Source organism: Triticum aestivum, chromosome 3D (genome assembly GCF_018294505.1).
Source record: "Triticum aestivum cultivar Chinese Spring chromosome 3D, IWGSC CS RefSeq v2.1, whole genome shotgun sequence".
In the NCBI taxonomy this organism is placed as follows: domain Eukaryota; kingdom Viridiplantae; phylum Streptophyta; class Magnoliopsida; order Poales; family Poaceae; genus Triticum; species Triticum aestivum.
In genome coordinates this window covers 130,405,548-130,428,624 of record NC_057802.1, presented here as the reverse complement: position 1 = coordinate 130,428,624, position 23,077 = coordinate 130,405,548, and positions in this window count along the sequence as shown.

The window sequence follows — 23,077 nt, the reverse complement described above, 5'->3', positions numbered from 1 at the left end:
ATAAACTGCAGGCTCCTGCCGAGTAGTTGGTCCCCAAGAGGAGATGGAAAGATAAGCTTGCACTGTGATCTCTGACAAGCCAAACAGATAAGTTCTCTCTCTTATCCATACGTGTTCTATAAGCGAGGACTTGTGCATAAGAAAACCTTGCCGCTTTTTGAAACTTAGGTGCTCCCATTCCCTTGACTTGAATGTTGCTTCGGTTAGGATGGTCGTAGTGGCCTTTGGTGAAAAAGATTGGCGGGGGGCTGGTCCCTCTCCATGATTTGTGCCCGGTTGGCCTAACTCCACGACAACAAAACTGAGGGTACCGGCAGGGTAGCCTGCCGGGGAAAACTTGTTTACTTAAAAGTATAGAGGCATTCCACATCTGCATGGACATATTACATGCCGAGTCCCTGGCATGGTTTATCTTTTTTCAATAATATGCTAATCAAACAAGTTCTGACCTTACAGGATGCAAACATGGATTCAGGAGATTACATAATTTGAACTAAAATTTGGCAAGTGCCCACTGATTTCAGATTGAAAAAAGATAAGTGCCCCGTAATCTCCTCTTTTCGTTTTCCCTCCGCCAGGTATTGCGGTGGGAAGAGGAGAGGGCGAAAGGAGCGCCCAAGCAGGAGATCACCCAGGTCCCATCATGCCCTTCCAGGTGGAGCCTGACATGATCGGGAGTGGCGAGGTTGTGAAGGAGGGGCAGGGGGAGCAGCTCGGTGGTGCCCTGGTCACCACCTCCAGGACCAGCAAGAAGCCCCAGCTCAAGCGCCGGTGGAGTCATCCACCAAAGCTCAGCTGGAAGACTACTGGAGGGGGATGAAGGCACCAAGGAAACATCCCTCCCCGGCTATCACCCGAAGAGACCGGTGATGATGGTGCCGGGGAGGGAGGGGAAGAGCGGAAAGACGAGGCGGCAGGTCGCGAGAAGGAGACGAAGGCGTCGGTGCCATCGTACTCTGAGTTGACGCCCTGCCACCCGCCTTCTCTGTCTTCCCTCATTTTCTCTCCATCACCACCACTCTAGGAAGACGCCGGGCCCCCGGCCCGACACCTTCCCCGGAGAAGCGGCCGCCGGCTAAGACGGCCAGGGGACTCGAGGTGCGCCGCTCCCTACCTTGGCGGGCAGGAAGGCGCCCCCTTCTTCAGCATCGACCCCGGTTCCGCTAGAAGGGGCAGTGCTGGGATTACCAACAACCCCGAGCCCTCCATCCTGGACGGGTGTCGGAGGCTCCAAGAACCTAGTCACCAGGGCGATGGGCTGCAATGGCTCGTGGCCAGGTCCGACGCTTCCTACACAGCCGGCCGAGGCAGAGGAGACGAGCATTCAACCACAATGGGAAAGCTTGATATCTCCTGCACCGCGGATGGCTCGCCCACCGCACCTCCTCCGGACCTGGACCAGACTCACTCCCCAAGCATCAGCATGAGAATTCGACACCGCCAAACCCAAGCTATGGCCTGGGGCCTGGGCCCGGGCTCTCCCTTTCGGCATGACCAACACGAAGCAGAGGATTGAGGAGAAGGGATGTGAGGATGAATGCCTCTGCTCCTCCCCCGCCCCTCCTTTTATAGGCAGGTCGGGGAAGAGAGTCGATCCCTCGACGGGTAACTATTGCCTTCCTCCACCAACCCAAGAAGACCGGGCCTCTGCCCTGATGCTCTCCCGCAACACGCGCCTCCGTTACCTACCCCACTCGATGCATGCAGCATACGTGGCTAAGGATAAGGGTGTGGTGGGAAGAGTGAATTGGCAGTTACTTGCCCGTGCGTTAAAGTCATTCACGGGCCATTACAAGAGTGCCCCCACCGCGATTGGCGTTATGCGGCGTGCGGGAAAATCGGAAACTGGCCCAGGCTCAAGTTAATGAAGAAGCAAAGAATATCTCAAGGGGCCAGCCACCTCTACGCCCCTACCTGTGCACTGGTTAGGGCCTGCCCCGGTGATGCCTGGCAGCGCATGCGGGCCAGGCCCGGGGGCTCCTATCGGTGCAACAGACCCTGGGTCCGTTGCCTAGACTGTGCATAGGCCCAAGGACGAGATTACAACACCAAGGTCAGATCAAAGCACGAAGGAATCAGCTCTTTGAAGGATAAAAATGTAGATCAAGAAGACCAAGACTACCAGAGAGACAAGATATCACTATGGAAAAAACCTCCCTTGCCAGGTAGGCGAGCCTGGCAAGGTTGGGGTTACCCAGCAAGCCTCCAAGATCGCCCCGACAGGCCTATCGGGGCTCGCGGAGGCGAACCACTCCCCCACACCACCTCTTAGTGACGCACGTCGTCGACCAGTGTGGTGTCAAGCTCCTAAGTGACTAAGTGGCTGCTTCCTGCCACATGGCAGCCACTTCCTACAGAAAATACCTCCAAACGACACCCGTCCCGAGACGTGTCAAGCAAGCAGGTGCAAAGGTGGCAAAACAGCCCGGCAGGGCCTGCCGGGCTTGCTATGATGTGACACTAAGCGTCGCATTTAATGCACTCTGTCAGCCTGCAGAGTTAGGTATGATAGCACTGTTTGCTATCTAATTAGTATGCAAAGACTGATTTGCCATTGTGGTGACCCCTTCATCTATAAAAGGAGGCCCATGGTAACTGTAGAAAGGATTCGGACCCTCACACATTCATACGCGCATAGCCACTCTCGCCCCGAGGCAACCCTGCCAGGCAAGAGCGCTGCATTTCACACCATTTAACACCATCAATCCACAAAAGCAGGATTAGGGTTTTACGCATCGCGGCGGCCCGAACCTGGGTAAAACTGCCCGTGTGATCTCTGCCATGTTGTGTTACGCTCCTCCGCTCTTTGTGCAATGTGCCCATTCCCCCGCCAAACCAAAAGGGGCTCATGGCCCCATAGGTGGCCATGGTTTCCCATGACACAGGGCGAGCACGACCCTTCCCTGACCCTGACCCCTGACCAATACCTTCAGACGGCTAACGACGAGCAACCGTGAAATCCTTGGAACCGGCTTTTGCGCGCTTGCGACGGAGCTCGGCCCTCTTGTCGGCGGAGTCTGAAACACACAAACACCAAACAACACACCATGCAAGAGACACAAATGAGTACCAATGCTTGAGATGAATGGCAAAGGAGTAGGATAGGAACAGGCAGAACCTTCCTATGTACCCCGTGCACACGATACATGACCGTGGGCACGGGGCCCCGTGTGCATGGGCTTCAAACACCCCATGGACACGGGGGTTCCCCAGTGGCAGCCACTTCCAGATCGAAAGCTGGGAGTGAGTGCGGCAGGGGAACCACTAAGGATTTGCACTATGAATTGTCCCACAAAAGGAGAACAACTACCCTAATCTAGAGATCAAGGGGGAACCCTAGATGTTAGCAATGAATCCATGGAGATACAAGAAGGAGAGGGGGATGGGATATACCAGAGGAGGAACCCATCCCGAAGGATCTCCACGGAGCAACGATCCTCGACGGCCCCTGGAGGAGCACCAGCGAGGGGAGGTGAAGGTGGCGGCGCTGGAGGTCCCTGGGGTGTGGAGGCGTGACGGGTGTGAATGAACCAAGACCCCCCATGCCCCACCTCTTCAGGGCCAGGAACCGTAGACCCCATGCTCACGGGCTAAGTGAGCCTCGTGCGCCCGGGGGTCCCGTGCATAGGGTACAAGCCCATGGACACAGGGTACTCAGGAACTTTTGACCACATATATCCCTTGAAGGCATGGCTGAGTGGAAACTCTTACCAGGCCTTTAAGGAGCATTTTAGTCTATGGTTCCGAATACATTGAATGTGAAATCCAACACTACTAGAAGGGTATATGTGGAGCACTTGTACTGGATGAGAAAAATCAACAAGCAACAAAACACAAGAGAACCACAAACACGAAAGGGACAAAAACACAACACACACAAGAAAACAGATTTAACCTCCAAAGGAGGGCGGTGGCCAAAGCCACCATGTTTGAGTTTGTTAGGTATGGCACCGCGAAGATATGAACCTTGGGCCCAAGACCAACACTCATCTTTGAAGCACAACTGCCACGTAAAAGTGGCTAATGTGAAACATTTTGTTCAATTTATGCACTTCTAGGATGAGGTAGCTCATGAGTTGAGCTAGCTCGTCCGAGACATGTGCCTACATCTAAGCAAGATATTATAAGAGTATGTGTGCATGAGCAAGAATCTCAACCCAAGTTACTTATATCCATGATATTTAGCTCATGCCTTAACTCACAGAATCTTGCTTCATCAAGTGGCTTGGTGAAAATATCGGCAAGTTGCTTCTCGGTGTTGACATGGAATAGATCAATGTCTCCCTTGGCCACATGATCTCGAATGAAATGATGACAAAATTCAATATGCTTGGTCTTGCTGTGTTGCACTGGATTCTCGACGATCTTGATTGCACTTTCATTGTCGCACAAAAGAGGCACTTTGTCACATTTGACACCATAATCCATCAAAGTTTGCCTCATCCATAATAACTGTGCACAACAACTTCCGACGGCAATGTACTCGGCTTCAGCGGTTGAGACAGATATACAATTTTGCTTCTTCGAAGACCAACTTACCAAATATCTCCCTAGGAATTGACATGAACTGGAAGTGGACTTGCGGTCAACCTTGTCTCCGGCCCAATCCGAATTCGAGTACCCCACTAACTTGAAACATGATCCTTTGGGATACCAATGGCCCAAGTTCGGGCTATGAACCAAATATCGAAGGATTCTTTTCACCACCGAATAATGGCTCTCCTTGGGAGCAGATTGAAATCTTGCACACATATACACTGGACATAATATCCGGTCTGGATGCACAAAGGTAAAGCAAGGAACCGATCATGGTGCGATATACCTTTTGATCCACTTCTTTACCATCGGGATCAAGATGAAGTTGGCCATTTGTGGGCATGTGTGTCTTCACGGGCTTGACATCTTGCATTTTGAACCTCTTGAGCATGTCTTGAATATAAAGAGATTGGTTGATGAAGGTTCCGCCTCTCAATTGCTTCACTTGAAAATCGAGGAAGAACTTCAACTCTCCCATCATGCTCATGGCAAATTCCTTATTCATAAGATTATCAAACTCAACATTAATATCATGGTTAGTGGAACCAAAGATAATATCATCAGCATATATTTGGCACACAAACATTCTCCTTTTACCCTCTTTGTGAAGAGAGTGGAATCTATCACCCCAATCTGCAACCCATTCTCGCTTAGGAACGCAGTAAGGTGATCATACTTAGCCCGAGGTGCTTGTTGAAGTCCATAGAGCTCCTTATGGAGTTCATAAACGTGAGAGGGGTGACTGGGGTCTTCAAAACCGGGAGGTTGCTTGACATACACCAACTCTTTAAGAGAACCATTAAGAAATGCACTCTTCACATCCATTTGATAAAATTTAAAATCATGATGAGAGGCATATGCAAACAAGATGCGAATGGATTCAAGATGGGCAACGGGGAAAAAGTTTCACTGATGTCCAAACCTTCAACTTGGGTGAAACCTTGTGCCACTAACCTTTCCTTGTTCCTTGTTACTTGTCCACGTTCATCTTGCTTGTTCTTGAAGATCCAATTTGTTCCAACGGCATTATGACGCTCTTTGGGTCTCTCCACAAGAGTCCATACTTTGTTGTGGGTGAAGTTGTTGAGTTTTTTATGCATGGCATCTACCCAATCCGGGTCATCAAGTGCATCTTCAACCTTAAGGGGCTCAACACAAGAGACAAACGAGTGATGTTCACAAAAGTTTGCCAAATGTCTACGAGTAGTTACCCCCTTTTTCATGCTTCCATAGATGTTCTCGGTGAGATGTTGAAGATGCTTTAACTTGGCGGCCACTTTTTGCTCTTTGATTGCAAGCCCTTCTTCACTTGGTTTTGGATTTGATGAAGAATCTTGTCCTTGATATTGTTTTAGCCTTGGAGACACCCTTCTCTTTGCAACCACAAGTTCTTGTTCATTGGGAAGTGATGATGATGAAGAAATTTGTGGTTGGGGTTGATCTTGATCTTGATCTAGAACTTGAGCTTGATCTCGAGCCTCAATAATTGGTTCTTCAACATTTGAATGAGCTAGCCCTTGATCATGCTCGGGAACATGAGGGACTTGATCTTGTTCTTGGATAGGTTGATGATCTCCTGTAGCATCTTGTACAAGTGGTGCCGGTGATGACTTCCCTTGTGGAGACTCCACAAGAGGGGCTCTTACTCCTTCTTGTTCTACTTGCACTTGGGGTGTTTCTTGTGGAAGAATGTGGCCTATCCCCATAGTCCTTATAGCTTGTGAAGAAGCCTCATCACCTACAACACTAGGAACAATTTGCTCCACACGGGAACCGTTATCTTCATCAAACTCCACATTCACCATTTCCTCAATGCATCCAGTGGATTTATTGAGGGTAAGCATGAGAGTTTGACGTGTATGCAACAAATATGCCCTGATAAGTTTTAGGCTCAAACTCGGCTAAACTGGATTTTTTGTTTAGAATAAAACACTTACAACCAAATATCGAAAGTATTTGATGTTAGGCTTTCTCCCGATTAGGAGTTCATATGGGCTCTTGTTCTTGAGCTTGTGAAGATAAAGCCGATTTCAAGCATGACACGCAGTGTTGATGGCTTCGACCCAAAGCTTATATGCAGACTTATACTCATCAAGCATGGTCCTAGCTATCTCAATGAGAGTCTGATTCTTCCTCTCCGCAACACCATTTTGTTGGGGAGTATATGGCACAACAAATTGATGCTTTATTCCCTCTTCACTCAATAACTCATCCACCATGTAATTCTTGAACTCGGTGCCATTGTCACTTCGAATTGCCTTGATCTCATAATTATGTTGACGTTGAGATTTTTTGGCAAAGTTGATGAAGGTTTCTTGAGTTTCATCTTTGGTCTTGAGAAAGAACACCCAAGTATATCTTGTGAAGTCATTGACAATGACAAGGCAATACCTCCTCCCTCCCAAACTATCATAAGTTGGAGGCCCAAATATATCCAAGTGGATAAGCTCAAGAGGCCTCAAGTTGGTGATGATAGTCTTCACTTTATGAGATTTTTCATGTAGTTTTCTGGCAATGCAAGCACTACAAGGACGATATTGGAAAAATACACATTGGTTAGTCCAAGGATGTGATCCCCCTTTAAGAGAGCTTGTAAATTTCGCATGCCAACGTGGGCTAGCCGTCGATGCCATAACCACCCCACATCGGCCTTGGCCATTAGGCATGTTGCAAGATGAGTTTTCTGTTTTGAGAAATCAACCACGTAAAGGTTGTCTTCAACATGCCCAAAAAAGACCACTTTGAGATTGATTCTCTTAAGGACGGTCACATGGAATTCACCAAAATGAGAATCATAACTGGCACGTGCCAATTGAATGGTTGATAGTAAATTGTAGTTAAGGGATTGGACAAGCATGACATTTGAAAGTGATGAATCATTAGAGATTACCACCTTGCCCAAACAAAATACCTGGCCCTTGCTATTGTCACCAAAGGAGATGTTCGGAGGGGCCTTGAGAGAATCAACAAACTCCACAAGCATCTCCCTTTCTCCGGTCATATGATTGGTGCATCCACTATTGATCATCCATTGTTTTCCACTAGAGATATAGTCCTAAAAGAATAAAGCATTGGTTTTAGGTACCCATTTTGCAATGGGTCCTAGAGAGTTGGCAACAAGGGTCTTAGGAACCCAAATAGTCCAAGCATAATCATCATAGTTAGTGCCAGCAAATTTTCCGAATGTGTAACCATCATCTCCTCTCATGAGGACATAAGATGGATTATTCTTGCCGGAAAAATCCTTGGGAATGGCCTTGTCCCTAGTGACCTTGCCATTCCTAACAACCCCTTTTTCATTCTCCTTCTCCTCATGCCCTTCTTGCACAAACACTACCTTTTGGGGAGGAGGAGGAGTCGGACCGATCTTCTTCTTGTTGTTCTTCTTCTTGTTCTTACCTTTCTTGGATGCGAGGTCAAACCCAATTCCCTCCATGGCAACACACTCCTTTCAGTTACTCAAGAGGTAATTGTGGTTTTTCTCCCCTTGAATGCATGATACAAGCCCTTTATCTATTTGGGCCTTTAACTTCTTATTCTCCTCTTGGAGAGAGATGCAATCCTAAACAAAGTTAGCCATACAAGATTCATCATTTAACTCCATATGAGGTACGGAAGTAAGTGCCTTAATGGTTGTAACTTTAAGTTGAGCATAAGACTCGGTGAGGGCAATCAGGTCACCTTTGACAACCTTGGAACTAGTCACAAGGAACTCATGTTCCTCCACAAGTCTCGTGTGATCAACTAGAAGCTTTTCAAATCTAATATTTACGGCATCCTTGTTATCAAGAGCAAGTTGCAAAGCATCATTGGTTTTAACAAAGTCAATTTGATGAGCCGAGAAGGCTTCCTCAAGTGACGCTCTCATGACACTCTCTTCATGTAGTATGTGCTCGAGGAGTTCGACTCGTTTTCCTCTATGAGGAGGTTTTCAGCGTTCTCAATAAAATCATCGCGTTCGGCGAGTGACTTAAGGAGATCGCCAAAACAAGCACGAGCTTCACCATGAAGATTTTTCATGAAAGCCATCAAGGATTCCTCATCATTATCCACGCCCTCGTCACACTCATCCTCCACTATCTCACATGAGACATTGGGAGTGTAGATGGCGGGTTTTTGAGATTTGGACTTTGTTTTTACCTCTTTGGCTATAAGGCATCGATGAGTGAAGGGCTTGTCCTCGTTTGGGGAGTCGAAGAGGCCGGTGGTGGAGGAGGAGGTAGTGGCATGTACGGCAATTGCGGTCGTGCCCACTTAATCATCATCACCGCCATCGTCATCTCCGGACATGTATTCTTCATGGACTAGAGCCTTGTCATCTTTCCTCTTTGTGAACTTGGTGAACTTCTTCTTCTTGAGCACAAACTTCTTGGACGTGCCTTCCCGTCTCTCATACGAACAATCATGCACAAAGTGTCTTGGGCTATCATAATTGTAGCATTTCCTTTGTCCAAACGATCTTCCTTGAAGATTCTTCCCGTTGTTTGCCATTGTCCTAGAGTACTTTTTGACTAAGAGAGCCACCAAGTCTTCCGCAAAGTCATTTGCCGGGCATGAAGTGTCAACATCTTCCTCGCATGCCTCCTCACTCACTTCATCATCCCTTGAGGGTTGACTAATCACTTTCTTGGCCTTCAAGGCAAGGTTGGAGTTCTTAGTTGCTTGAGAAATTGCAAAGGTCTTCTTGGACTTGGTCTCCAAAAGAACATGAGTGGGGAAGGTGGAGACAACTTGAGCCGCGGTCAACTTGTGATAATCCGGACATTGATGTATCATCATGACCATGGTATGTTCCGTGAGAACCATAGCATCTATGAACTTGTCCTTGATGAAATCATCATTTTCCCAAGTGCACCCAAAGGTTCTCAAGTTGAGCACAAGGGACTTCAACCTTCGGTAAACCTCTTGTAACACCCCGGATGTAACTTTCCATATTTGTAACTCCAACTCTTGCCATTTTCGGCTATGTGCTATGATATTCCCTTCGTGGTCGGGTTTTTTCTTTCCTTTTGCATTTTGTTCATGTCATGCATATCATATCATGTGCATTGCATTTGCATACGTGTTCGTCTCAGGCATCCGAGCATTTTCCCCGTTGTCCGTTTTGCAATCCGGCGCTCCCACCTCCTCCAGCGCACCCCTCTTGTTTCTTTTCGTGAGCGGGTGTTAAACGTTCTCGGAATGGACCGAGACTTGTCAAGTGGCCTTGGTATACCACCGGTAGGCCACCGGTCAAGTTTCGTTCCATTTGGAGGTCGTTTGGTACTCCAACGGTTAACCGGGCAACCGCAAAGTCCTTTTGTGTGTTGTAGCAAAACCCCTCTCTAAAAGGCCCAAAACCCCTCCAAGTCATCTCCATGCTCTAGGTCGTTCGATCACGATCGTGTGGGCGAAAACCGCACCTCATTTGGAGCCTCCTAGCTCCCTCTACCTATTTATATGTGAGTCCTCCCGAAATCGTTCGCAGTCCAAACCCTAACCCTATCCCTCCGCGCCGCCGGACGCTCCCGCCGCCGCCCGCGACCAACCAGGCGCCGCCACGTGGCAGCCCACCGCCGCCCGTACCCCGCGCGCGCCTCCGCGCCGCCCCGCGCCGCCGCCGTGCCCCGCCGCCGTCGCCTCGCCGTGCCCCGCCGACGCCGCCTCGCCGTCCTTCTTCGCCGGCGCCGCCGTGCCGCCGCGCCTCCGCCTCCCGTCGCCCGGCGCCGCCCCTCTCCCCCGCGAACCGCCGCCCTCCGCCTCGTTCGCCGCCCGTCGCCGCTCCGCCGGCCCCGCCGCGCCTCCCCTAGCTCCGGCGAGCTCCATCGAGCCGGCCCCGATCGGATCTGGAAGAGACCTACGGTTGACTTTTTCCCCTACCCCCGATTTTTCCCTCTTTTATATTTTTCAGTATGTGCCCATGTTAATAGCGTCATAACTCTCTACATACAGATCCGTTTCGCGCGTGTATTATATAGAATTGTTCTTCTCGTGATGCTCTTCATTTTGTTAAATTGCACCATGTTCATTAGAGTTCATCTTGATGCCCAAATCTCTGGTGCAAGAGTGCTAGTTGCTGTTATCTGCTGTTGCTTATCAGAACTTGGAGATTTGTTATTTTTGTTGCATTTAATCTGTGCATCTTATGGGCATGAGCTCTACATGTGTTTTGTTGTATGCCATGCCACCTTTACAGAGGTCTATGCCATGTATTTTTGTGATCTCTGTGGTGACTAGCACAAGCATGCAAGTTAGGCTCCGTAATGTTTCTGATTTCAGGGACAGTGATTTCTCAAAAGTCTGTCTGCTGTTATTTTGTTGCCATGTAAACTTGATGCTACAGAGAGATCCATGCATATTTTGGTGATGCTCAGTAAGGATGTTTTGTAGATATTATTGTAATTGATCCATTCCTGCCCTTGTTTGCATTTATGGAGTGCCATAGCATGACTAAATCTTGCTCTACTTTTGCTATAAAATATTTCTGGGCAGATTGTTAACATGATATTCAATTTTGCCAAGCTTGTTGTAGTTGATTCATACATGCTATGTATTTTCTCTTGCCATGTATAGCTTAATAAACATGCCATCTTGCTGTAGGTATGCTAGTTTTGTCATGAATTGCTTTGTGGTGAGTGCATCAAGCTCACCAAGATTTCTTCATATTATTGTTTCTGCCATGCTCTGTTTTCTGCTAAGTCTGAAACCTGTTAACGAAACTTGCTATGTTTACATGGTTGCCATCATATCTTCTGTTCCTTTCTGGCTTATGGTCAGTAAGGGACTTTTGTCATATGCATTTAGTAGAACACTTCCATGCCTTGTTTTGCCATTTTAAGTTCCTGTAGCATGTTGTTTTCGTGCTCTGAACATTGCTACCTGATGCTGTTTCAGACATGTCCAGTAATTTCACCGTCTGTGAACCTGATATCTTTTGCACTTTTGCCATGCTTGTTTGAACCTGCTGTGTTGTGATCTAGCCGTAGCTCAGTGTTCATCTTTTGCCAAGCATCTCCTCTAGATTACTGCCATATGCTTTGTTGTTATGTTGGAGTGCTGTAGCATTGTTACTTTTTGCATTCTAAGTGCTATCATGCTGTTAATCGCATATTCGTGTCATTCTTGTTTTGCTTGCCAGTTGCAAACCGTGCATCCGTTTCCGGTGATCTTTATATCGATTTCGACCGAAATCATCTCACCTTTCCAGTGGCATGCTTGGTTTGCCAAGTTACTTCCTTGTTCATCATTTTCCTTCCGGAGCACGCATATGCATCGCATATCATATCTTGCATATCATTCTTGTTTTGCATTGTGTTGCTTGTGCATTTCCCGTGATTGATTGTGGTTCCATTGCTTGTGTTCTTGTCTTGGGTAGAGCCGAGAGATGAGTTCGTGAACGAGGAACCTGTTGAGTACGCTTACGAGGATCAACTTTCGACAACTCTGAGAACCTTGCAGGCAAGATGACCATACCCTCGAAATCACTTCTATCTTTGCTTTGCTAGTTGTTCGCTCTATTGCCATGCTGCGCTACCTACCACTTGCTATATCATGCCCCCATATTTCCATGTCAGCTCCTAACCATCCTTTCCTAGCAAACCGTTGTTTGGCTAAGTTACCGCTTTTGCTCAGCCCTTCTTATAGCGTTGCTAGTTGCAGGTGAAGTTGAAGTTGGTTCCATGTTGGAACATGGATATGTTGGGATATCACAATATCTCTTATTATATTAATGCATCTATATATTTGGTAAAGGGTGGAAGGCTCGGCCTTATGCCTGGTGTTTTGTTCCACTCTTGCCGCCCTAGTTTCTGTCATACCGGTATTATGTTCCTTGAGTTTGCGTTCCTTACACGGTTGGGTGATTTATGGGACCCCCTTGACAGTTCGCCTTGAATAAAACTCCTCCAGCAAGGCCCAACCTTGGTTTTACCATTTGCGACCTAAGCCTTTTTCCCCCGGGTTTTCGCGAGCCCGAGGGTCATCTTTATTTTAACCCCCCCTAGGCCAGTGCTCCTTCGAGTGTTGGTCCGAATCGAGCAGCCTGCGGGGCCACCTCGGGGAAACTCGAGGTCTGGTTTTACTCGTAGCTTGACTTATCCGGTGTGCCCTGAGAACGAGATATGTGCATCTCCTATCGGGATTTGTCGGCACATTCGGGCGGCTTTGTTGGTCTTGTTTTACCCTTGTCGAAATGTCTTGTAAACCGGGGTTCCGAGACTGATCGGGTCTTTTCGGGAGAAGGTTTATCCTTCGTTGACCGTGAGAGCTTATGATGGGCTAAGTTGGGACACCCCTGCAGGGTATTTATCATTCGAAAGCCGTGCCCGCGGTTATGAGGCAGATGGGAATTTGTTAATTTCCGGTTGTAGAGAACTTGTCACTTGACTTAATTAAAATACATCAACCGTGTGTGTAGCCGTGATGGTCTCTTCTCGGCGGAGTCCGGGAATTGAACACGGTTTGAGTTATGGATGACGTAAGTAAGAGTTCAGGATCAACCGTGTGTGTAGCCGTGATGGTCTCTTCTCGGCGGAGTCCGGGAATTGAACACGGTTTGACTTAATTAAAATACATCAACCGTGTGTGTAGCCGTGATGGTCTCTTCTCGGCGGAGTCCGGGAATTGAACACGGTTTGAGTTATGGATGACGTAAGTAAGAGTTCAGGATCACTTCTTGGTCATTACTAGATGACGACCGTTCTGTTGCTTCTCTTCTTGCTCTCATTTGCGTATGTTAGGCACCATATATGCTTAGTGCCTGCTGCAGCTCCACCTCATTACACCATCCTTTCCTATAAGCTTAAATAGTCTTGATCTCACGGGTGTGAGATTGCTGAGTCCTCGTGACTCACAGATTCTACCAAAACAGTTGCAGGTGCCGACGATGCCAGTGCAGATGATGGGATCGACCTCAAGTGGGAGTTCGATGAGGAACGTGGTCGTTACTATGTGTCGTTTCCTGATGATCAGTAGTGGAGCCCAGTTGGGACGATCGGGGATCTAGCATTTGGGGTTATCTTATTTTCATTTGGATCTTGACCGTAGTCGGTCTATGTGTGGATTTTGGATGATGTATGAATTATATTTATGTATTGTGTGAACTGGCGATTGTAAGCCAACTCTTTATCCCATTCTTGTTCATTACATGGGATTGTGTGAAGATGACCCTTCTTGCGACAAAACCACAATGCGGTTATGCCTCTAAGTCGTGCCTCGACACGTGGGAGATATAGCCGCATCGTGGGCGTTACACCTCTTCCGTGGACTCACCCTCATTCCTCACAAAGAGATTGACTTATTTCTTGAGCAAAGCCAATCAAGATCTTTGAATTGCTTCATCTCCCAAATTTCCTTGGCGGTCTTAAGGAGAGCAATGGAGTCACTATAGCCATCAATCACTGCGGTGCGCAACAGGTTGTGGGCGGTTGCATTGAGTTGGTCATCAACCACTTCTCTTGGAGTGAGATTCATTGGGTCCTTGGGGTTGAATCCATTGACAACAATCCACCAAAGTTGTATTGAAACACTACGAATACGAGACTCCATATCTAGCTTTCATTTAGCAAACACATTAGGTTTCAAAGGGGGCGGAGGCCCAACAGGATAAATGCGAGGATGTTGCAAGGGTTGTGGTGAGTAAAAGGGTTCCACGGCATTGTACTTGGGAACTTGAGTACGAACCGGTGATTCAAGGGATTCTCTCGAATCATCCGCATCATGAATGACATTTGGATCAAATGAGTTCGATGCGGATGTCGAGGGCTTTAAGCGAGCATCAATTTCCTCCTTAACCGAGGAACGAACTTCTTTCAACATAGCGGTTTTGAGATCTGCAAACATTGAAAGAATATTTTCCGCGGTCAAGGGGGCACCCGGGTTAACGGGAGCGGCGAGAGCAACGATCGGAGCACCAAGTGTATCGGGCGCGGCGGGGGGTAGGTTTTCACCATCCTCCGCAATGAGTGGGCCACCTCCCACATTCCCTAGGTCGACCATATCCTCTAAGGTTCTAAAACCTTACATTAGAGCATGAGGCTCTGATACCAATTGAAAGGATTGATATGGTCGACTAGAGAGGGGGTGAATAGGAGACTACAAATTTTTATCCTTTTTGTCAATTTTAAGGTTTAGCGGATAAATAGGGTTCACTAGATATGCAACTAGGTGAACACAACATATAAGACAAGCAAGCTTAAAGCTAAATATGCTATGCAACAATCTAATTAGCAAGCCAACAAGCAGACAAGGCAAAGTAAAGTACGGGAAAGGATTAACCACAAGTGAGGCGAGGACGCGGATTTTATCCCAAAGTTCACTCTTCCTTGGGGAAGAGCTACTCTCCGTTTAGAGCACTGCAGGAGCCAAAGCTTGCGGAAGGCCACAAAGGCTCAACGTAATCTCTTTTGAGTCACCCCCAATGGATGAGCCTCCAATCACTTGGGTTGGTCTTGAAGGCGGCCACCACACCTTTACAAACTTCTCCGGAGCACACCACAAGCAAGGATGCTTCCAGAGGAACCTCTAGCTGCCTAGGAGCCCAAGCTCCAAGAGTAACAAGTCACTGGGGAAGAAATATTGCAGGGAACGCAACTTGATTTGTTCAAGATGTAGATTGGGTCTTTGATACATCTCCAACGTATCTATAATTTTTGATTGTTCCATGCTATTACATTATCTGTTTTGGATGTTTTATATGCATTATTATGCTATTTTATATTATTTTTGGGCCTAACCTATTAACCTAGAGCCCAGGGCCAGTTTCTGTTTCTTCCTTGTTTTAGATTTTCACAGAAAAGGAATATCAAATGACAAGGAAGACATCCAAAGGACTTGGAGTACACGTCAGGAAAGCCACAAGGCACCCACGAGGACGGAGGGTGCACCCCCACCCTTGTGGGCCCCTTGTGACTCCACCGACCTATTTCTTCTGCCTATATATTCTCAACTATTCCAAAACCTACCAGGAGAGCCATGAAAACACTTTTCTACCACCGCAACCTTCTGCACCCGTGAGATCCCACTAGGGGCCTTTTCCGGCGCATGCCGGAGGAGGATTCGATCATGGACGGCTTCTACATCAACACCATTGCCTCTCCTATGAAACGTGAGAAGTTATTTACCACAGACCTACATGTCCATAGCTAGTAGCTAGATGGCTTCTTTATACCATGTTCTCCTCGATGTTCTTGGAGATTTATTCGATGTAATACTCTTTTGCGGTGTGTTTGCTGAGATCCGATGAATTGTGGATTTATGGTCAGCTTATTTATGAATATTATTGAAGCTTCTTTGAATTCTTATATGCATGATTTGATATCTTTGCAAGTCTCTTCGAACTATCGATTTGGTTTGGCCCACTAGATTGGTTTTTCTTGCAATGGGAGAAGTGCTTAGCTTTGGGTTCAATCTTGTGGTGCTCGATCCCAGTGACAGAAGGGGAACCGACACGTATCGTATTGTTGAGTTTATCTCGCTACATCATGTCATCTTACTTAATGCGTTACTCTGTTCTATGAACTTAATACTCTAGATGCATACAGGAGTCGGTCGATGTGTGAAGTAATAGTAGTAGATGCAGGCAGGAGTCGGTCTACTTGATATGGACGTGATGCCTATATTCATGATCATTGCCTTAGATATCGTCATAACTTTACGCTTTTCTATCAGTTGCTCGATAGTAATTTGTTCACCCACCGTAATAATTTCTATCTTGAGAGAAGCCTCTAGTGAAAACTATGACCCCCGGGTCTATTTTCCATCATATAAGTTTCCAATCTACAATTTTAGTTTCCTATTTGCTTCTTTTGCAATCTTTTACTTTCCGTTCCATAAACCAAAAATATTACTTTACCGTTTATCCATCTCTATCAGATCTCACTTTGCAAATAACCATGAAGGGATTGACAACCCCTTTGTCATCTTGGGTGCAAGTTAGTGTTTGTTGGTGCAGGTATTCAGTGGCTTGCGCGTTGTCTCCTACTGGATTAATACCTTGGTTCTCAAAAGTTGAGGGAAATACTTACTCTACTTTGCTATATCACCCTTTCCTCTTCAAGGGAAAAACCAACGCAAGCTCAAGAAGTAGCAGGAAGAATTTCTGGCGCCGTTGCCGGGGAGATCTACGCCAAGCCAAGACATACCATGTACCCATCATAAACTCTCATCCCTCGCATTACATTATTTGCCATTCACTCTCATTTTCCACTCCCCCACTTCTAAAATGATTTTCAAAAAGATTTGCCATTTCTTGGCCCATCTTCTGTTCGTCTTCTTGGTCTGCCTTTTTGTGTGCTTGTCTTGCTCCTATGGCTAGTCCTTCTCCCCTTCCTTTGTCTCCTGATTTTGAGGTTCTTCACTTCAAACAAAGACAATGTGAAAATTTAAAAGATTCTTGATATAGGATGATAGAATTCTATTGTAATCGCACTTTAGAGGGAAATTTCAAGATATTACTTCGTAATTTTTATGTTGGACTAAACATTTCCCATAGGCAACTCTTGGATTTCACTGCTAAAGGGAATTTTATTGAAATTGATCCCAACATTGCGTATGAGATTATAGAGGGAATAGTAGGAGTACTACCCACACAAAAGGGATTACATCATACTCAAGAAGGGACGCAAGTTTTTGAGAAACTATGTGAAGTTACGAAAATTTTGCGAAAATCTCTTGAACCCCTTAAAAATGTTAGTGGAAACCTTCACCGCATGAATATGTTGATCACTCTTTGCAATAAGCGGTTGGATACTCTAGATCTAAAGATTTCCGAATATGAAGGGAAACTCTAGGAACCTCCCGGATTCGCGCATAATTCCGCTAAAAAGATGAAGGCCAAATATGATAATACTTAGATTTATTCGTGCTTTATGCCTAGCTAAGGGCATTAAACAACAGCGCTTGTTGGGAGGCAACCCAATTTTACTTTTGTTTTTGCTTTTTAGGTTCTGTTTTGCAATAAATATTTCATCTGGCCTCTGGTTAGATGTGATTTTGTGTTTTAATTAGTGTTTCTCCCAAGTAAGACCTTTGGGATAGCTTACAGTGATAGTTGATTTGATCTTGCTGAAAAACAGAAACTTTTGTGCTCAGTCCCAGAATTGTTAAAAAATCACAGGAGCGTGATAAAATATTGATTCTTTTTTCATAAGGTTAATAAACAAATTTCTTAGGTCGTCCTAATTTTTCAGAATTTTTGGAGTTACAGAAGTATTCGAAATATCCAGATTGCTACAGACTGTTCTGTTTTTGACAGATTCTGTTTTCTTTGTGTTGTTTGCTTATTTTGATAAATCTATGGCTAGTATCGGGGGGTATGAACCATGGAAAAGTTGGAATACAATAGATATTACACCAATATAAATAAAGAATGAGTTCACAACAGTACCAAAAGTGGTGAGTTATTTTCTTATACTAACGGAGCTTACGAGATTTTCTGTTGAGTTTTGTGTTGTGAAGTTTTCAAGTTTTGGGTAAGGATTTGATGGACTATGGAATAAAGTGTGGCAAGAGCCTAATCTTGGGGATGCCCAAGGCACCCCAAGGTAATATTCAAGGATACCAAGAGCCTAAGCTTGGGGATGCCCCGAGAAGGCATCCCCTCTTTCGTCTTCGTCTATCGGTAACTTTACTTGAGGCTATATTTTTATTCACCACATGATATGTGTTTTGCTTGGAGATTATTGTATGATTTGAGTCTTTGCTTTTTAGTTTGCCACAATCATCCTTGCTGTACACACCTTTTGAGACAGACACGCATGAATCATGATTTATTAGAATACTCTATGTGCTTCACTTATATATTTTGAACTAGGCAATTTTGCTCTAGGGCTTATATCTTTTTAGAGCACGGTGGTGGTTTTATTTTATAGAAATTGATGAACTCTCGCACTTCACTTATATTATTTTGAGAGTCTCTTAACAGCATGGTAATTTGCTTTGGTTATAAATTTAGTCCTAATATGGTAGGCATCCAAGAGGGATATAATAAAAACTTTCATATAAAGTGCATTGAATACTATGAGAAGTTTGATTCCTTATGATTGTTTTGACATATGAAGATAGTGATATTAGAGTCATGCTAGTAAGTAGTTGTGAATTTTAGAAATACTTATGTTAAGGCTTGTGAGTCCCGTAGCATGCGCGTATGGTGAACCGTTATGTAACGAAGTTGGACCATGAGATATTTTTTGATTGTCTTCCTTATGAGTGGCGGTCGGGGATGAGCGATGGTCTTTTCCTACCAATCTGTCCCCCTAGGAGCATGCACGTAGTACTTTGTTTCAATGACTAATATATTTTTTCAATAAGTATGTGAGTTCTTTATGACTAATGTTGAGTCCATGGATTATACGCACTCTCACCTTTCCGCCATTGCTAGCCTCTCTTGTACCGCGCAACTTTCTCCGGTGCCATAAACCCACCATATACCTTCCTCAAAATAGCCACCATACCTACCTATTATGGCATTTCCATGGCCATTCCGAGATATATTGCCATGCAACTTTCCACCATTCCGTTATGATGACACACATCGTCACTATCATATTGCTTTGCATGATAATATAGTTGACATCGTATTTGTGGCAAAGCCACCGTTCATCATTTTATACATGTCACTCTTGATTCATTGGACATCTCGGTACACTGCCGGAGGCATTCATATAGAGTCATATTTTGTTCTAGTATCGAGTTGTAAGTAAATTGAAGTATGATGATCTTCATTTTTAGAGCATTGCCCCATGTGACGAAATAAAAGAAAAGAAAAAAGAAAGAAAGAAAGAAAGAAAAAAAGAAAAGATAAAAAAGAAAAGGAAGAGGAAAAAAGAAAAAACAAGAAAAATGAGAGAAAAAGAGAGAAGGGGCAATGTTACTATCCTTTTTCCATACTTGTGCTTCAAAGTAGCACCATGATCTTCATGATAGAGAGTCTCCTATGTTGTCACTTTCATATACTAGTAGGAATTTTTCATTATAGAACTTGGCTTGTATATTGCAACGATGGGCTTCCTCAAAATGCCCTAGGTCTTCATGAGCAAGCAAGTTGGATGCACACCCACTTAGTTTTCTTTTTGAGCTTTCATAAACTTATATCTCAGTGCATCCGTTGCATGGCAATCCCTATTCACTCACATTGATATCTATTGATGGGCATCTCCATAGCCCATTGATATGCCTAGTTGATGTGAGACTATCTCCCTCTTTTTTTCTTCTCCACAACCACCTTCTATTCCACCCATAGTGCTATGTCCATGGCTCACGCTCATGTATTGCATGAAAGTTGAAAAAGTTTGAGAACGTCAAAAGTATGAAACAATTACTTGGCTTGTCATCGGGGTTGTGCACGATTTGAGTATTTTGCGAAGACGTAATTATTTTGTTAGTATGATTGAAGTATTATTGTTTTTATGTCAATATTAAACTTTTGTTTTGAATCATACGGATCTGAACATTCATGCCACAATAGAGAAAATTACATGGATAAATATGTTACGTAGCATTCCACATCAAAAATTCTGTTTTTATCATTTACCTACTCGAGGACGAGCAGGAATTAAGCTTGGGGATGCTTGATACGTCTCCAACGATCTATAATTTTTTATTGTTCCATGCTATTATATTATCTATTTTGGATGTTTTATATACATTATTATGCTATTTTATATTATTTTTGGGACTAACCTATTGAAAGTGCATTAAGTCGACTAGAGGGGGGGTGAATAGGCGATTTTTATGAATTCTTCACTTAGGAATTTCAGGGTGAGGAAATTCCTAAGAGAAGAACTACTTGCAGCGAAATAAGTACTCAGATGCAAACATAACATAACATAAGCATGGTCATCATGATGAAATGAAAACAAGCACAGAGTACAGAAAGCGTAAACACATGATACACAGGATGAAGACAAACAGACTGAACAAATTGAACTGAGGAAATTGAGAAAGTCTTCAGTCAAAGTCTTCAAACAGATATGAACAAGCACACAACACAGTAATGATGAAATGAAAGAGTTGAGGAAATAGAACCAGTAGGCTTGATGAAGACAATGATTTGGTAGACCAGTTCCAACTGCTGTGACAGTTGTACTTCTGGTTGGAGCGGCTAGGTATTTAAACCTGAGACACACAGTCCCGGACACACAGTCCTCACCGTATTCTCCTTGAGCTAAGGTCACACAGACCTCGCCCAATCACTCGTGGTAAGTCTTCAGGTGACTTCCAAAGCTTCACAAACTCAGTCACTCGGCGATCCACAATTTTGTGACGCCCTTGATTCAATCGTACACTAATCATACACGCAAATTTGTACGATCTAGGTCAAGGACTCACGGGAAGATATCACAACACAACTCTAGACACAAATTAAAATAATACCATCTTTATATTACAAGCCATGACCTCGAGGGCTCGAATACATCAGCTTGAATACAAACGAGTCAGTGGAAGCAACATTATCTGAGTACAGACATGAGTTAAACAAGTTTGCCTTAAGAAGGCCAGCACAAAAGCATCTACGATCAAAAAGGCAAGGCCTCCTGCCTGGGAGCCTCCTAACTACTCCTGGTCGTCGGCGGTCTCCACGTAGTAGTAGGCATCGAAGGTGGCATCTGGCTCCTGGGCTCCGACATCTGGTTGCATCAATCGGAAAGAAGAAGAAAGGGGGAAAGGGGTAGCAAAGCAACCGTGAGTACTCATCGAAAGTACTCACAAGCAAGGATCTACACTTCATATGCATCGGTACCAATGAAATGGGCTGTATTTGTGGACTGAACTGCAGAATGCCAGAATAGAGGGGAGAGCCTAGTCCTATCGAAGACTAGCAGCTTCAGCATCTTCAGTGGTCTTGCAGCATTAGAAGAGTTAAGAGTAGCATAAAGTAAAGTAGTAGTAGTGTTATCAACCTCGGCCAGAGATCCTTTCTCGACTCCCTGCGAGAAAGCAATCCCAGAGCCATACTATCCAGTTATCACCTCAAGTATCCAGTTCTAGTTGTATCGATCGGGATACAACTTCAAGTGTCCGTTACCGTAGGACAGGCTATTGATATATGTTTTCTTCCCTGCAGGGGTGCACCAACTTACCCACCACGCTCGCTTAACTCCGGCCGGACACACTTTCCTGGGCCATGCCCGGCCTCGGCCAAACAATACGCCGCAACCCGACCAAGGCTTAATAAAGAGGTCAGCACTCCGGACTAAACCTATGCCCTAGGGGTCATGGGCCATCTCCCCGGGAACTCCTACATGTTGCGTACGCGGCCGGTGAGCAGACCTAGCTACCTCCTTAAACAAGGCAGGAGCTTACGCAGTCCAACCCGGCGCGCGCCGCTTAGTCGCTGACGTCGATTAAGCTTCAGCTGATGCATACGACGCAGAACGCCCATACTATGCCCATGTGATAGTTAGTGCTATTAGGCCAGAGGCCCCTCGGATAAAATATCCAAATCGTAGTGGATTAGGAATGCGCGGTAACAAGCAGAGACTCACAAAAGATGTGACCCCATTGCCCCGTCTCGAGGACTTGCGGCAAGGGCTAGGAATGCCCGGCCATGCCTCGTAATTATCTCGCGGGCACCCTCCAGGTCAACCCGTCTCCACATCACTCGCGGGTACTGTCGGTGTCAAAACCGGCGGATCTTGGGTAGGGGGTCCCGAACTATGCGTCTAAGGTCGATGGTAACAGGAGACAAGGGACACGATGTTTACCCAGGTCCGGGCCCTCTCTATGGAGGTAATACCCTACTTCCTGCTTGATTGATCTTGATGGATATGATTATTACAAGAGTTGATCTACCATGAGATAGTAATGGCTAAACCCTAGAAGTCTAGCCTGTATGACTATGGTAATGAATATGTGTTTCCGGACTGAGTCCTCCGGTTTATATAGACACCGGGAGGATCTAGGGTTACACAAGGTCGGTTACAAAGAAAGTAATCTACATATTCGGCCGCCAAGCTTGCCTTCCACACCAAGGAGAGTCCCATCCGGACACGGGTGCCGTCTTCGGTCTTTGTATCCTCGCTGCCCATCAGTCCGGCCCATGGCTAATAGGCCGGACGCCCGAGGACCCCTTAGTCTAGGACTCCCTCAGTAGCCCCTGAACCTGGCTTCAATGACGAGGAGTCCGGCGCGCAGATTCATCTTTGGCATTGCAAGGCGGGTTCCCCTTTCCGAACGCCAGGATTGTCTTCGGACGTATCGACGTGTCCGGACCTGTAACACACACACCGCACATAACCGCAGAGAGAAGATAATTTTATACGAGTCCAATCCGCTGACAACTTTTTGTAACAAGACATCACATCTGTCCGGTCATAATTTCGAACCGTTTTCTCCACGTTTCGAGATGCGGTTGCCATTGGCACGTCTTGTCAAAGCAGAGACCGTGTCCCCTTATTGCGGGATTCTCATCAATATGGCCATGGGTAACCCAACCGTACCATTTACACAATCCTTGGGAATAGGCGAGTTTTGAGGCGAGTGGGGAGGCATTCAATATTCACTGCCCTTATAAGGGGATAAGGATTCCCCCTTCTTCTCCCACGCCTTCTCTCCCTCCGCCCTT